The sequence below is a fragment of the Pongo pygmaeus genome, chromosome 13 (genome assembly GCF_028885625.2).
Source record: "Pongo pygmaeus isolate AG05252 chromosome 13, NHGRI_mPonPyg2-v2.0_pri, whole genome shotgun sequence".
In the NCBI taxonomy this organism is placed as follows: domain Eukaryota; kingdom Metazoa; phylum Chordata; class Mammalia; order Primates; family Hominidae; genus Pongo; species Pongo pygmaeus.
In genome coordinates this window covers 72,608,014-72,624,187 of record NC_072386.2, presented here as the reverse complement: position 1 = coordinate 72,624,187, position 16,174 = coordinate 72,608,014, and positions in this window count along the sequence as shown.

Genomic DNA, 16,174 nt, shown 5'->3' with positions numbered 1-16,174 from the left:
ATGGTGACATGAATGAGTATCAGATGTTGAGCTACTAGAAGCAGGACAGATAGAATTAGCACCAGTCAAGAAGACAGGAATGTTACCCAGGATAAAGATCTGCTTCTAATCACTTTTTGTTAATAGCTCTAACAAAAGCCTAGTGAGGTGAAGTTAACAATAAACCCAGACTATGCTTAGCCATGCTAACACTTTGTAATTTACCGAAAATCCTTATCTATTCATGTATGTCTTTAAGTTAACTCTTTAATAAACTCTACATAATTCACCCATAAATGGGTTTTGTTTCTTCACAAGCACAGGCTCATTTTCCTGCTCCACTTGTATATGCTGGGAGACTTTTACCATCTGTATCTTAGCCTCCTTTGCTTCAGTTTCTTTAGCTGTAAAATGGGGATAACAGTAGTACTTACCTTATAGGGTTCAAGGATTAAATAAACTAGCACATATTATTCACTTAAAAGAGTGCATGACACAAAGTTAAGGCTTAATAATTACTAGTGATGATTATTATTTATGAAATCCTAAACTAAAAGTATCCATTTAGATATTTTAAGGAGAGGTAGCTGAACAAGGACAATTTAACCAGCATTTGAGGTCACTCTGCTGGTACCCAGAGAGGACAGATCACATCAGGATGTATTATTTTTAGGGATACCTTAACCATGGGTCTTAGATAGGATTTGAGTAGTTATAAATGAACTTAAATGTATTTTCATAGAGCCAAGAAATGAACTCTTTGGAAATAGAAAATCCATCACTTATCTTTGCTTCCAGAAATCTCAGCCATTTTCTTGGATCCTTTCTTATTCTCACTCACTTTGAAGGCCAAGTCCACATTAGTTGTTCCTGGACAAATAGTAATAGCCAAAGCGGAGTGGCTGAATTTCATCCTTTAAAATTTGATTGAGGAATTGAAATTAATTTGCAGTTGTATAATGCATCTTGTTTCATACAACAAGAATACTAGAATACAGTTAAGATATGGTGAAACTGTAAAACTTTTAGGATCAACTGGAACTCATTAAGAATGAGAGGTTATTCTTAAAAACAACTTTAATCAAAAAGTGGTTTGACCCAATCACTTTGCAGTAGTTTTTAATGTGTATTTTGAGGATTTTCTTCCTTTGTCTCCTCTTGTTCCTCCTTTTCCTCCTCCTCCTTGCCCTTCTCTTCCCACTTTTTCTTTCTTGAGTTGTATTTCTGCAAGGAAATGTCATTAATAAATGCAATTTGTCATAGATGATGACAGTAATCTCCCAAAGCAATGCATTTTAATAGCTTTCCTTCAGGAGGCATAATAAATGTGCAAAATAAATAAATTTGATCCATGTTGTGGACTGGTTATGTGAAAGCTTTTTTGTCTTGTCATGATTCTGCTCTGACATTGTTTTGTCTTAAAGCAAGTCCATTTCCCTTCCCTAGGCCTCAGTACCTTATCTGTGAAATCTAGACTAAAATATAAAATCATATATCCAACCAAACTTAACATTCTACTCCTTAACAATTAGGACCCTACACAAAAGAATTATGAAAAGCATTTCTAACTAGTTAGTTTAATTTCAAGTGGTTTAGAAGAACTGAGGTCAGGAACCATCACAAGACTGCCCTAGGGTAGAAGTGCAAGCCTTTCCTTGAATATAGTACTTTCCTTAATTGAATGTAATTTCTGAGAGTAATTCCTGTTTTTCTTCAGACTGGGGCCATGTTGGTCAGCCTGTTTGTAATATGGTTTTTGATTTGCAAAGGTGATTTCCTACATCTGCTGTCTATATCATTGAAGATGTTGTTGGAAATCTACACAAAATCAGGAGAAAGAGGTCCTTGGGATGCTGATGCATTCCACTCATAGTCGCTTGGCCTGTGTGGCTCAGGTTTGGCAAGGAGGACATGGCAAAGACTCAGTGGAAATCCTGAACCAGCAGGGATGACTGTAATTGGTTTCCTGGGCAGCCCCTTTGCTGTCTTCTAGCCCAGGCACACTTCTTTACCTTTTTTTCTATTTTCTTTCTGGCTCCATAAATAATCTGCAAAGTGGACAATTGGCAGCCAGAAAATCAATTGGCCTTTATATCTTTTCTAATTAATTTCTCATTGTCAAGCATTCACAAGACATTTGTAGGAAGTAAACTAACTCTCCCGCCTGTTACAATGCTTTTGATATATGACAAAACAAAGAAGGGTTCAAGGTGGAGCAAACAGCCGAAATTCTATAATTGAATTTGCTCTATGTGAGCTTCTTTTTATCTTGACTTGTATATCTGTAGAGGAAAATGTTTTCCTGAATAACAAATTATTAATATAAGTAATAATTATTTAGAATTAAATATATTACCTTTTCTGTTCTCTATTCTTTTTTAATTACATTTTAGTGTTGGATTACAAAAACAAACTGAGAACATTGTAAATACATAGAAAATAGGAATGACAAAATAAAAAGAAAAATTATAAAGCACATGAACATCCCTAAGGTTCTGAAATTAATGCATATGAGGAGCACAGCAGGTACATATTAGATGCTTAAAATATTTAATAAACTAATGAAATCTTTAATATAATTCTTATTTATATTTTCATCTGCTAGCGGCTTAGGATATAAACTATTTGCCTTACATTTGCCAATGGTGTACAATTCTTTTACATTTCTTTTTAATTTAAAAAGGCATACATTCAGGGCTGGGCATGGTGGTTCATGCCTGTAATCCCAGAACTTTGGGAGGCCGAGGCAGGTGGATCACAAGGTCAGGAGATCGAGACCATACTGGCTAACACGGTAAAACCCTGTCTCTACTAAAAATACAAAGAAATTAGCCGGGTGTGGTCAGTGAGCAGAGATTGCATCACTGCACTCCAGCCTAGGTGACAGAGTGAGACTCCATCTCAAAAAATAAAATAAATAAATAAATAAATAAATAAATAAATAAATAAATAAATAAGGCATACATTCTTCCTACACACCTACATGAATGACTATAATGAAAAAAACACTGAAGATCCCAAGTGCTGATGAAGATGTAGGACAACCAGAATTCTCATCCATTGCTGGTGGATATGCAAAATGCTACAGCAACTCTGGAAAACAGTTTGGCAGTTTTGCATAAAGTTAAATATTCACTTATCATAACACCTTGCAAGCACATTCTTAGGTATTTACCCAAGAGAAATGAAAATATGTGTTCCTACAAAAACCTGTACACCAGTGCTTATAGTAGCTCTATTCATAATCACTCAAAACTAGAAACGGCCCAGATGTCCTTCAGTTGGTGAATGGATAAACAAACTGGTACATCCATACGATGGAATACTACTCAGTAATAAAAAGAAACAAATGATGAGTTCATGTAACTACTTGGAGAAATTTTGAAGTAAAAGGCATTATGCTGAGTGAAAGAAGCCAATCTCAAAAGACTACATATGGCATAATCTTCTCAAGAAGTCATGTGTTTGCCAGGGGTTCAGGATGAGGGGAGTGTGTGACTACAAAGGAGAGCAAGAGGGAGTTTTGGGCAAAGTGAGTCCATCTTGTATCCTGATTATGCTGGTGGTCACATAAATCCATACATGTGTAATAATTCATAGAGCCGTGCACCGAAAACAAAACCAATTTCAAGGTATAATAATTTTCAAAACAAAATGAAAAAAAATACATTCTTATTGAAGGCTATTAAACAACAGGGAAATATAAAAGTAAAATGGAAATACTTCATCCGTCACCTCTCTGGGAAGTCACACTTGGGCGGGTACTCTTTCAGAGCTCTCTGTGTTCTGCTGACAAGCTGAGAGTCACCTATGAGACACTGACTCAGGAGCTGATGGCCTTGATTTGTGCCCTAGATCTTCCACTTATTTATTGCAGCTCTGTGACCTTGGGCAAATTGCTTAACCTCTCTGTGTCTCAATTTCCTTCTGTTTATAATGGTGCTAATGGCAGTGTTGTAGGCATTTACTTAGCAAGCACTATGTAAGTGCTTGCATTTTTACTACACAAATGTGTATTACATGCACACATCAAGTAGATTTGTGTAATTCACACAGTTTGTTTGTTTGTTTTTTGAGACGGAGTCTCGCTCTGTTGCCCAGGCTGGAGTGCAGTGGTGCGATCTCGGCTCACTGCAACCTCTGCCTCCAGGGTTCGAGCGATTCTCCTGCCTCAGCCTCCTGAGTAGCTGGGACCACAGGTGCCCGCCACCACACCCGGCTAATTTTCTGTATTTTTAGTAGAGACGGGGTTTCACCGTGTTAGCCAGGATGGTCTCGATCTCCTGACCTCGTGATCGGCCTGCCTCGGCCTCCCAAAGTGCTGGGATTACAGGCATGAGCCACTGCGCCCGGCTATTCACACGGTTTTAATGTTGAGTTTCTCCTTTTGACATTTTATTGACATCCCTTCATGCCAGTATATAAAGATTTTCACCACTACTATGTATTACAAAGGCTTCACAGTAGTCTATCATATCTATAAACTGTAATATATGTAATATTACATATTATGTACAAATTACAGGTATTTAATAAATTTAATATTAAAATGTAATATTATATACCTTATTTAATTCATAATCTATATACTATATATTCGATAAAGTTCTTATTAATGAGGGTACCCCCTTTAACTTAAACCAATTTTTTTATTTTTTGCTTTTGAAAATTTTTCTCCGTCAATCCAAACTCAATGTTCCTTCTATCTTCCACATTTTGTTCAGACTTTATGGTTTATAGCTGGTGACTTTTCCCCGCTTCCCATCCTCTTTCTCCTCTTAAAAAATATTTTCCATGAATCCAATAGGCTTTTGGGAGGCAGTGGAGATGATGTGTGTAGTCAGTCCACTGTCTTGAACCATAAGCTCTCACTGTCTCCTAAGATCATCTCTTAAAAAGTAGTTGGAAGAGATATTCGAGCAGAGGAGTACAGTTGGGGAAGAAAATGACTCAAGCCAGGAAATTTGGGTGTTGATTCTGCATAGCAGTCAGTTAGCTGGGTGAAGCTGGGAATTCACTTTGTATTCTCTGGTTCTCAATTTCTTTCTTTTGTTTTTTCATTCGTCATCTAATTTTTTTTTACAGTGATTTTTAAAATTTTTTTATATATATACATTTTTATTATACTTTAAGTTCTAGGGTACATATGCACAACGTGCAGGTTTGTTACATATGTACACATGTGCCATGTTGGTGTGCTGCACCCATTAACTTGTCATTTACATTAGGTATTTCTCCTAATAATGCTATCCGTTCCCCCTCCCCCCACCACACAACAGGCCCCAGTGTGTGATGTTCCCCTTCCTGTGTCCAAGTGTTCTCATTGTTCATTTCCCACCTATGAGTGAGAACATGCAGTATTTGGTTTTTTGTCCCTGCAATAGTTTGCTGAGAATGATGGTTTCCATCTTCATCCATGTCCCTACAAAGGACATGAACTCATCCTTTTTATGGCTGCATAGTATTCCATGGTGTATATATGTGCCACATTTTCTTAATCCAGTCTATCATTGATGGACATTTGGGTTGGTTCCAAGTCTTTGCTATTGTGAATAGTGCCGCAATAAACATATGTGTGCATGTGTCTTTATAGCAGCATGATTTGTAATCCTTTGGGTATATACCCAGTAATGGGATGGCTGGGTCAAATGGTATTTCTAGTTCCAGATCCTTGAGGAATCGCCACACTGTCTTCCACAATGGTTGAACTAGTTTACAGTCCCACCAACAGTGTAAAAGTGTTCCTATTTCTCCACATCCTCTCCAGCACCTGTGGTTTCCTGACTTTTTAATGATCGCCATTCTAACTCGTGTGAGATTGTATCTCATTGTGGTTTTGATTTACATTTCTCTGATGGCCAGTGATGATGAGCATTTTTTCATGTATCTGTTGGCTGCATAAATGTCTTCTTTTGAGAAGTATCTGTTCATATCCTTTGCCCACCTGTTGATGGGGTTGTTTTTTTTTTCTTGTAAATTTGTTTGAGTTCTTTGTAGATTCTGTATATTAGCCCTTTGTCAGATGAGGAGATTGCAAAAATTTTCTCCCATTCTGTAGGTTGTCTGTTCACTCTGATGGTAGTTTCTTTTGCTGTGAGGTTCTCAATTTCTTTAGCTGTAAAATGGATAGACAAGGAAGCCTCTAATAATCTACAAGTGAGGAAACTGGGTCTCATAAAAATGAAATGATTTACCAATGATCAGCCAGTAAGTAAGATGTACAGTTGAGTTTTGAATGCACAGCTTCAGATTTCACATCACTGCTACGCCAAGCCGACCTGAGCCATCCCACCTGGAGATCCAGAGATCTGAGTATGAAGGGGACAGGAGAAACACCCTAACTGAGCACTGTTCCCTACCACAGCAAGGACATACATGGATGTGGGAATGTGTGCCTGCACACACCGGGGCTATCGCAGGAGGTCTTTTTCTCTGGGGCCTCCCAGCCCTGCCCTCCTTTAGCAGAATTGTGTTCTAGAGCATTACGTTCCCTGGATCCTCCAAAGTGGGGTGGGGGAGCCGCTCTTGGCTTGGCCCAGCACCGAGAAGGCAGCCTGGGCAGATGGCAGTGCGGCTGGTTGCACAGTGGTCGGCCTCTCAGTGCTGAAGAGTTTGGCTGTGCTCATTTGAAGTCGCTCTGACAACATTCCTCTCCTGGCAGCCATGTACTCTCTCCTCCAGTCTTGTGCAAGCAAATGGCTTTGCAGCAGCTTCCCTCATGTTTCAGAGTAGGCTAGGATACAAGCATTAGGCCTACCTATGCATTTGCAGACATTGCATTTATTTAAATCATTCCACAAGGCCTGCTCCAAATTTCATTTCCTCTTTTCTTTCCATGGGTTTCCCTTTGGGATGTATGAACACAGTTTATTCTTTTTAGTTAATATTTGGTTTTTAGAAATAACAAAGAAATCCCCACTCCTCCGAATGCACAAATAAATAAGCAAACAGAAAATCAAACCAACAAACCCATGTATCCAATAAACTCATTAAAAATGCTTTTTTGCAATCCTCATCAGCTTCTGATTCAGAGACAAGTTTGCTTGTTTCTTACATGGTTTAAGAATCACGTATTTGTGTACTACTACACACCTTTAATTTCTTTTGTGTACAAGCTTCTGGGATCCTGATTTGTGTCTCTTCATTTTCTGTTTCCTATATTCTGGCCTTGTTCTTCCTCCCTACTTCTCCACTACGTAGCTGCCAGTTCCCCTGAATCGAATGCAATTATATAATGTGGCCAATCTCTTTGAGACTCCTCCCGAATGCAATTATATAATGTGGCCAATCTCTTTGAGACTCCTCCGGACCAGTCGTTATCAACTCTAGTTGCACCTTAAAATCACTAGGGGATATAATTTGTCTTCGTTAGATCCTAGATTTGCATATATTTAAAGGTATCTCAAATGACTTGAAGGTAAAAGGAAATAAGAAACGACAGCATTTGTAAATAAGACCAGCTTCCTTTTTTCTATCTTCCTAACTTAACCTTTTCCTCTTGCAGTAGTTCTCAGAGAGGTAATAGGAGGTTCCCGGTGGGTGGTTGTTGGCTTGAGAGTGTTTGATCTGTCATTGCTTCAACACTCTGTGTGGAAGCATGGTGACACTCTAGGGCTTACTCACTTTCAGGAGTCACAGGATGAACACAAGGTACAGGTTTTTCACTTGCTTTTCTCTTTATTTTTTTAAACAGCTGTATTGAGGTATGATTGATATATTAAAAAACTGCCTTTGGGAGGCCAAGGCGGGGGGATCATGAGGTCAGGAGTTTGAGACCAGCCTGGCCAACATAGTGAAACCCCATCTCTACTAAAAAAATACAAAAAAATAGCTGGACATTGTGTCATGCACCTGTAATCCCAGCTACTTGGGGGGCTGAGGAAGGAGAATCACTTGAACCCAGTAGGTGGAGGTTGCAGTGAGCCGAGATCGTGCCACTGCACTCCAGCCTGGGTGACAGTGCGAGACTCTGTCTCAAAAAAAAAAAAAACTTGCATATATTTAATGTACACAATTTGATGAATTTGGACATATGCATACACCCATGAAACCATCGCCACCATCAAAGTAACAGATACATTCATCACTTCCAAAAATTTCCTTGTGTCCTTTTTTTTAGTGGTAAGAACATTTGACATGAGATCCACCCTCTTAAATTGTAACATGCACAATTTAGTATTGTTAACTACAGGCACTATGTTGTATAGCAGATCGCTAGAACTTACTCATCTTGCATAACTGAAACTTTGTGCCAATTGAACCACATCTCCCTATTGCTCTTTCATTTGTAATTCTGAAAGCAGTAGAAGAATGATGTAGGATTTTTAGACTGTTCAATAATCAGATAAGAAATGAGAAGGGGAAAGAGAGCTCTAGGTATCAGAAATTCACATAGAAAAAAAGATTTGTTTCAGTCATTGTACATTACATTATCGATGGTATCACTGTTTGGAATGTTTCTGGATCTGGTTCTTTTTAAAATACTTAGGGACATCCTGGCTATGAAGACACAAGGCATTTTGCACAGGTTGTGTGTTTAAACTCATGGGAAGAGAGTCATAAAGCACATCTTCCATGTCCATCTTCTGCTGGGTATTGAGAAAACTCTTTTCTCTTTGCCTAAGCACCTGTGTTGAATTTGGTAGCTGTGATGTTTGGACTGATTCAGCTGTAATTAATCTCCAGGCTAATTATGAGCTCTGTTGTCATTTTGCTTGATGTAATTAAACTGCATAGCTGGAGAAAGTTTGGAAACTACGGTTTCCAAGAAAACTCTTCCCTGTAACTTGGCAAGGAGCTTCAAGAGTGACAACATAATCAGCCAATTAAATATAAGCTGGAAGCCTGATGTCCTTCAGGATGAGTTTATGGGAAGAAGACAAATGTGTGTTCACAAGAGGCACCTGCTGTTTTACTGCTGCCTTTTTGGAGAGAGTTTAAAGTATTCTAGGGGTTTTCTCTCATTAATCCTTTTGATAGCGTTATTAAACAGTAAATGGAACAAGCATTTTAGTCCCCTTCAATCAGATGAGATGATTAACATTGTAAAGTTTAGTTGTCAAAGGGCACAGTGACCACACATCAGAAGAGATTCCAATGATGCATTTTCTTAGAAAATATGATGCTTCTCTGCACAGATTTCTATAATAACTCTCAGATATATAAGAAGATTATACTAGCATGAAATATGAATATGTCCTTTGGTGAATAAATTCTTTATTGGGGCCATAGTTTTATTTCATGTTTTAGTCTAAGGTAAGGAGCTACAGACAACATGCCAACTATAAGCTAATGGAGGGAGAATGTTGCTGAATCTCACTGGCCTTTGCCTTGCTCAGCCAAAAACATCTATTGTAATTGCAGTGTTTCTAACACCATATCTCTGTGTATGTATGCACCCCCCTACTCATACTCAAGAACTCAGCGGCATATGGGGTGATACATGGACTCACATAGGTAGAGCTCTTAAATTGTTGTATTTTTCATAGTTACCTTATATATTTGACAATGGCTTTCTATTAACCATAGTAGGAGGAAAAGTCCTTCTAAAAAGACATTTATTATAGTAAAACTGTGACATGTATAATATAAAATGCTAAATAATGGTCATTTGATTTGATATGTGGGTAGAACCCAAATCATGAAGGTGGCACTTGAATGACTCAAGTTTGGGAAACAGGGGCCTCTATCCATTGTCTCCTACTCCTGTTAAGAGGTCTGTCTGCTGATTCCTTTGCTTCAACGGTAATTCATTTTGTGAAAGGCAGGTCAGATAAGAAATCCAACGTGTTATACTCTGAAGTTATCAATATATATGACAGTATCATCACAATAAAGAAAAAGTAATGGAAACCATACTCAACCTCTGTCTGGTGTCTCCTGATTAATTTTAGTGCCTAATCATTTGTCTAACCAAGGCTTAGATCTTATGAGCATAAGATTTAGTACCTGAGATAACCACAGATTATGATTACGCCCTAAGAGTGTTTATCCTTACTTACCCCGGCATGCCAGGGAAACTAGCCATACTTACATCCTTTTATTCATAACTATAGACAACCCTATAAATGTTGTCTATATTTCATATTGACTTTGAAATAGTCAAATGTTTTTCATATTGACTTTGGCTTTAGGAAAGAAGGGAGACTCTAAAGGAAAATATCTTAATCCACACTTCTTGAATGACTGATAATATAAAGACATAGCTAAATCTTTTTTGGGGGGGTGGGGGGGTGGGGAGTGGGGAGGAGTCTCACTTTGTTTCCCAGGCTGGAGTGCAGTGGCATGGTCTTGGCTCACTGCAATCTCTGCCTCCCGGGTTCAAGCAGTTCTCCTGCCTCAGCCTCCCAAGTAGCTGGGATTGCAGGCGCCTCTCACCATACCCGGCTAATTTTGTATTTTTAGTAGAGATGGGGTTTCACCATGTTGACCAGGCTGGTCTTGGACTCTTGACCTCAAGCAATCCAAAACATCTTGGCCTCCCAATGTGCTGAGATTACAGGTGTGAGCCACTGTGCCCGGCCAGTGCCCGGCTGACATAGATGAATCTTAAAGTGAAAGATGCCAAACTCAAAATGTTACATACTCTCTAATTATGTTTATGTGACTTTCTGGACAAAGTAAAACTATCAGGACAGAAAATGTATTCATGGTTACCAGGGGCCAGTGGTTGACTTTGAAGGAGCCTGGGAAACTTTTCAGTGTGATGAAATCATTCTTAATCTTGATTTTAGTGGTGGCTGCATGTCTGTATCTAATTGTGAAAATTTCTAGGACTGCACACTAGAAAGGGTGAATTTTACTGGCTATAAATTATACCCCCAATAAACCTGACTGGAAAAGAAATATGTTTTAGTGTTTCATAAGACCAATTACAAGTACAATGTGAAGTAATAGTCAAACTAAAAAAAAAGGCCAGCCAATACCTGCAAATCATTGCTCGAGGGAGGAGAAAGTCAGATTCAACCTTTGAATTGATTTACATCGATGGACATCCTCTTAATCTATATGACTAGATTGGAAATGTCCAATGTATGCTTTTATACAAACTGTTCCCATTCAATCTTTTTGTGTTTGTTCATGATGACGTTCATTTCAGTGCTATTGCTCCTCATAGTGGGAAAACTGTTTAGGTTCTGGCAATGTTATGGCAAAAAGTAGTTTCCCTAGTTTCGTACTGGATATAGTAACTCAGCTGAAAATGATTGGTCTGTAGCAACTTTTTAAAATAGAAAACACCATCTTTGCTTTTGGTACAATTAGGAAATTCCTAAGAGTAAAATTAGAAAAGCATAACCTTTTTGAGGAAACATTTTCAGAATTATTTGGGAATGACCAGCTTATTTAATCCTGTGATCAGGAGCAAATAGAGATTCGTTTCCATGTAAAAATAGACTTTTGCCAAGAGTTGGGCAAGTGATGTGAATTGTGAGATGCCAAGATAGACATGTGAGGACATCCACCTGTGATGCTGTGGTGCAGCTCCTCCTGGAGGCTTGTCACTTGCTGGCTTCTTGAAACTTATGCTTGTCCTCTGGTTTGGTGAAGTAAGAACCACTCAAAGCTTTTAACGAGTTGATTAAAATTGCTTAAATAGATAAGGTAATATAAATTATGGCACTTGAGAAAAACCGTATTGGCACATTTTTATAGGTTCCTATACCTTGAAAATATAATGTATTAACATATAATGTATGAAGTTTAAGCATGTTTTCATAGACATTGTTTTCATAGGACTAATTTATTTTCATTTGAAGGATACGTATATTGTTGGCAATAAAGATCATTCCACAGTTCAAATAAGAGTTGCCTTTTCCCTGTGGCTTTTCAGGGAAGTTCTTAAAACTGTAATACAAGAATTTCTGATTGATATGTGTTATTAGTCTAGTTTTCATAACTGTAAGTGTTGTGATTCAAGTGCTGATTTTTACAATTTCTATTTTATTTTATTTATTTTCCTTTCTTGTTTTCTGATGATTACAAATGGTTAACCATGTTCACTTTCTGATATCTATGACACCATTTTTAAAGAATGCAGACCTTACCAGAGCAAGCTCCTGGCATTGTTTACTGATCACTGACTCAGCTAAGTCTTCGCAAACCTCGCAGACAGTCCAGAGCAGCTCCTTTTTGTTTACTTATTTCAATAAAAGATAAGTTGGTCCCCATCTGCTCCACTGGTGGGCATGCGAATTAGACTGGCCAGTCATTGTGTCCCATTCTTCCTCTGGCCCCAGTGACTCATTTTCCAGTGGACCGGATATAGTAAAGCAGCTGATCACACAACCTGTGATTAGCCATTAAGAGTAAATTCATGATGTTTTGCTAACATTATGGAGAAGACGAGCTCCTTATCTGCTGGTGTTACTATCCAAGTGTAAGATTTCTGGGGCCACCTTTAATCGTGCTGTAAGAGAGTCTTTGGAGAATACAGAGAAAACCAGGGACAGGGGATGGAGAGAGAAATTCTTTTGTCTTCCTTAGAGAACCTGATTCAACTTGCCTGAAGCTGATATCAGGCTACTCCTAGGCTTAAGAATATACAAGACAATATTTTTTAACCTAATGGAAGTTGAATTTCTGCCCCTTACTAAAAAAAGATGACTGACTACAACACTCATTACATGCAAAGATTCTGGATAATAGATAAATATCTGATTTCCAAGAGTTTACAATGAAAAGCAGAAAGTATAAAAGAGAATAATATCCAGTTAGGATTACTCTTCACAATGTACTATTTTTCTCTCTATCCCAGAATTTACTACTTTATGTCAGGATTATTTGCATGTATTTTTTTCTTTTGTGACAGATTACAGAGAAGAGAGCCTGGTTATCTATTCACTTTCTTGTTCTTAAATATCTAGTACAAGTGCTTTGCACATGGAAATGTTCAGGAAGTTTTTATGGAACTTTATATGAAAAGACAATTAATATTTCTCAGGGATTGATGGTATTGAATGAGTGGTTTAGAGCATGAGGTCCTGTCATTTTGGGGTTAAACGGTATTTTTTTGCTGAGAATGATGGTTTCCAGCCTCATCCATGTCCCTATAAAGGTCATGAAGTCATCATTTTTTATGGCTGCATAGTATTCCATGGTGTATATGTGCCACATTTTCTTAATCCAGTCTATCATTGATGGACATTTGGGTTGGTTCCAAGTCTTTGCTATTGTGAATAGTGCCACAATAAACCTATGTGTGCGTGTGTCTTTATAACAGCATGATTTATAGTCCTTTGGGTATAAACCCAGTAACGGAAGGACAAAAAACCAAATACTGCATGTTCTCACTCATAGGTGGGAATTGAACAATGAGAACACTTGGACGCAGGAAGGGGAACATCACACACCAGGGCCTGTTGTGGGGTGGGAAGAGGGGGGAGGGATAGCGTTAAGAGATATACCTAATGTAAATGACAAGTTAATGGGTGAAGCACACCAACATGGCACATGTATACATATGTAACAAACCTGCAGGTTGTGCACATGTACCCCAGAACTTAAAGTATAATAAAAAATATATATATAAAAAATAAAAAATTTTTTAAAAATGGTATTTTTTTTGTCCCCTAGTCAAGGTCCTCATTCAAATTGCTGTCACTAGATGATTTGTGCTTCATTTTGTTCTATGGAGCAAGGCAGTATTTCTAGGGATCAGTACTAGATAGAGGCAGCTTTGTACTAGGATGGGAGAAGGGAAATTGGAAGACTAAGGCTCCAGGAATTTACATTTTTACAAAAAATATGCTTTATTATCCAAATAATGTTAAATTAGCCTGTTCTTTTACCAAACTTACACTGATGAATCATCAAATTCTAAGTTTAATAAGAAAAAGAACATGAAGAAAAAAAATCACTCCCACAAACCAAAAATATGTGCAATAACAGTCATATCTTGATTGTAATCATTGTTTTGACCTTCTTTAGCTCAGTTACTACTAGCTAGTTTTACATAGTTGCATTGGGAAAACATTTTCGTAGTTAATTAAAATTAAATATACTGAAAAGGTCTGATTCTTTCTTCACTCTCAAGAGATATGAGTCTTTGTTCTTCCTAGAACAAACTGAAGTGAACTTCTTTCTTCTCTGCTATTTCTCTGTCTTCAGAAGTGGAAGCAGCTGAAGCTCCTTTCTCCAAAGTATGTAACTAGATACTTGCACTGAATATTTCTTTCTTTTAACTTTTAATTAATACAGGCATGAATGGGAAGGTCTGCTTCTTACAGGAGTGTATATTTGAGGACAAAAGCAATGCTTTTATTACAAAAGGTAAGACTCAGAGAAGGAACCGAAAATGCCCAGGTGATATTCAAAATCTATATGCTCTTTATCTTAGATTATGCCATTCTGTGGTATATGAAATAATGAGGCTTATGTTTAATAATTCCTTTCTATGATTTCATTAGATAAATAAGATTATATGTTTTTCGTAAGAAGATGACAGCTGGAATCAGACCCAAATGTGAATTCCTGCATCACCATTTGCTAGAGCTGTTAGTGTAGACAAGCCTCTTACTCCTTTTCAGCTTCAGCTTACTCATCTGTTCCCCACGGGACTGCTGTGAAGACTAAATGGTCTAATGACTATGAAGCCAAAGCACAGTGGTGGTGGTGGCAGTGGTTAAAAATTAGCAGGACTGGCTGGGCGCGGTGGTTCACGCCTGTAATCCTGGCACTTTGGGAGGCTGAGGCAGGTGGATCACCTGAGGTCAGGAGTTCGAGACCAGCCTGGCCAACATGGAGAAACCCCATCTCTACTAAAAATAAAAAACTAGCTGGTCATGGTGGTGCATGCCTGTAATCCCAGCTACTTGGGAGCTGTGGCGGGAGAATTGCTTGAACCCGGGAGGTGGAGGTTGCAGTGAGCCGAGATCGTGCCACTGCACTCCAGCCTGAGCAAGGGAAGGAGACTCCATCTCAACAACAACAACAACAAATTAGCAGGACTGATCTCTATTTCCTTCCTAGGAAACATGTTGTAAAGACAATTCTGTTGTTTTCCAGGGTTGATTGGGCAATATGGCTAGCTAGGTCCCCTTCTTCCTCCATACTCCAGGTGTGCCCCTCCAAGGATGCATATGTGGTTGAACAGGGTATCCTCTCAGGATGGAGAAAAACTCTTCCTCAGTTTAAGGCACATTTCCAGGGAACATGGGAATGAAAAATGGTGTAAAAGAACTGGCCAATAATGCTGTCAAATCGTGAGAATAAACCTAACATTGATTTTCATGTAGCTGATTTTTTTTTTTTTGTAAAAGGAAGTAAATTTAAACAAAACCAGATTTGATCAAAGAAGTGACCCATTTTTTTTTATGAGAAATAACGATGTTACTAAGAATTGAACAGTTTATTGCTAGAATAATAATAATAAACAGTTTGTTGCTAGAATTTCTCCACCATGAGTGGAGGAATTTTTGCCTCTTGTTCTTTGTTAAATCCCAGCTCCCAAGCCAGTGCCTGGCGTATAAGAGGCACTGAATAAATAATTATTGAATGAATAAATGCACTGTTGCTAAAAGAAAAAACAGGTGGACATGGGCTGAATTTTCAGCATGATAAATGTGGCCATGCAAAATAAATTAGATAGAAGTAACATGATTAACCCAGGAAACTGAAATTCCTCTTCTCTGAAAATCTCTAAGAGTAGGCTTCACGCTTCTGTTTCCAAGATTGTGTCAGTCTAACCTTTGAAGAGAAGAGGATGGCCCAAATACATTCTGAGGTTCGAAGGTTCTAGAAGTCTCATGGAAAGCTTCATATTTATTTGCAAGTGTTTTCCACATCTTGTGACTGAGCAATTTTTTCATTGCTACAGGAATATTTATCCATGGTAAATCTTCTACCCCTAATCTTACTTTAAGACAAATTTTCTTTCTACAGATCCATATTGCTTCTTACACTATTTCATTGGAAGCCACCTGATATCTGTGTGTGTCGATGATAATGACCAGAGTGATATTTATTCATGGATCACCTTTCCTTCACGGAAAGCAGGAATCAGTTCCAGTATCTGGGCCATAAGTAAATATTAATAGCTGAATAACATTGTTGTTTTCTGTCTGCAGGCAACAGAGAAAGGAGTCTTGCTCATGGTTTCACAGATAATAGTGATTTTCTGTGTCCCAGACCATCTTCAGTCCAGGATATCATAATATATGCATTATGGCTCTGTTTTCCTTTGGAAAATAGTGCAGTA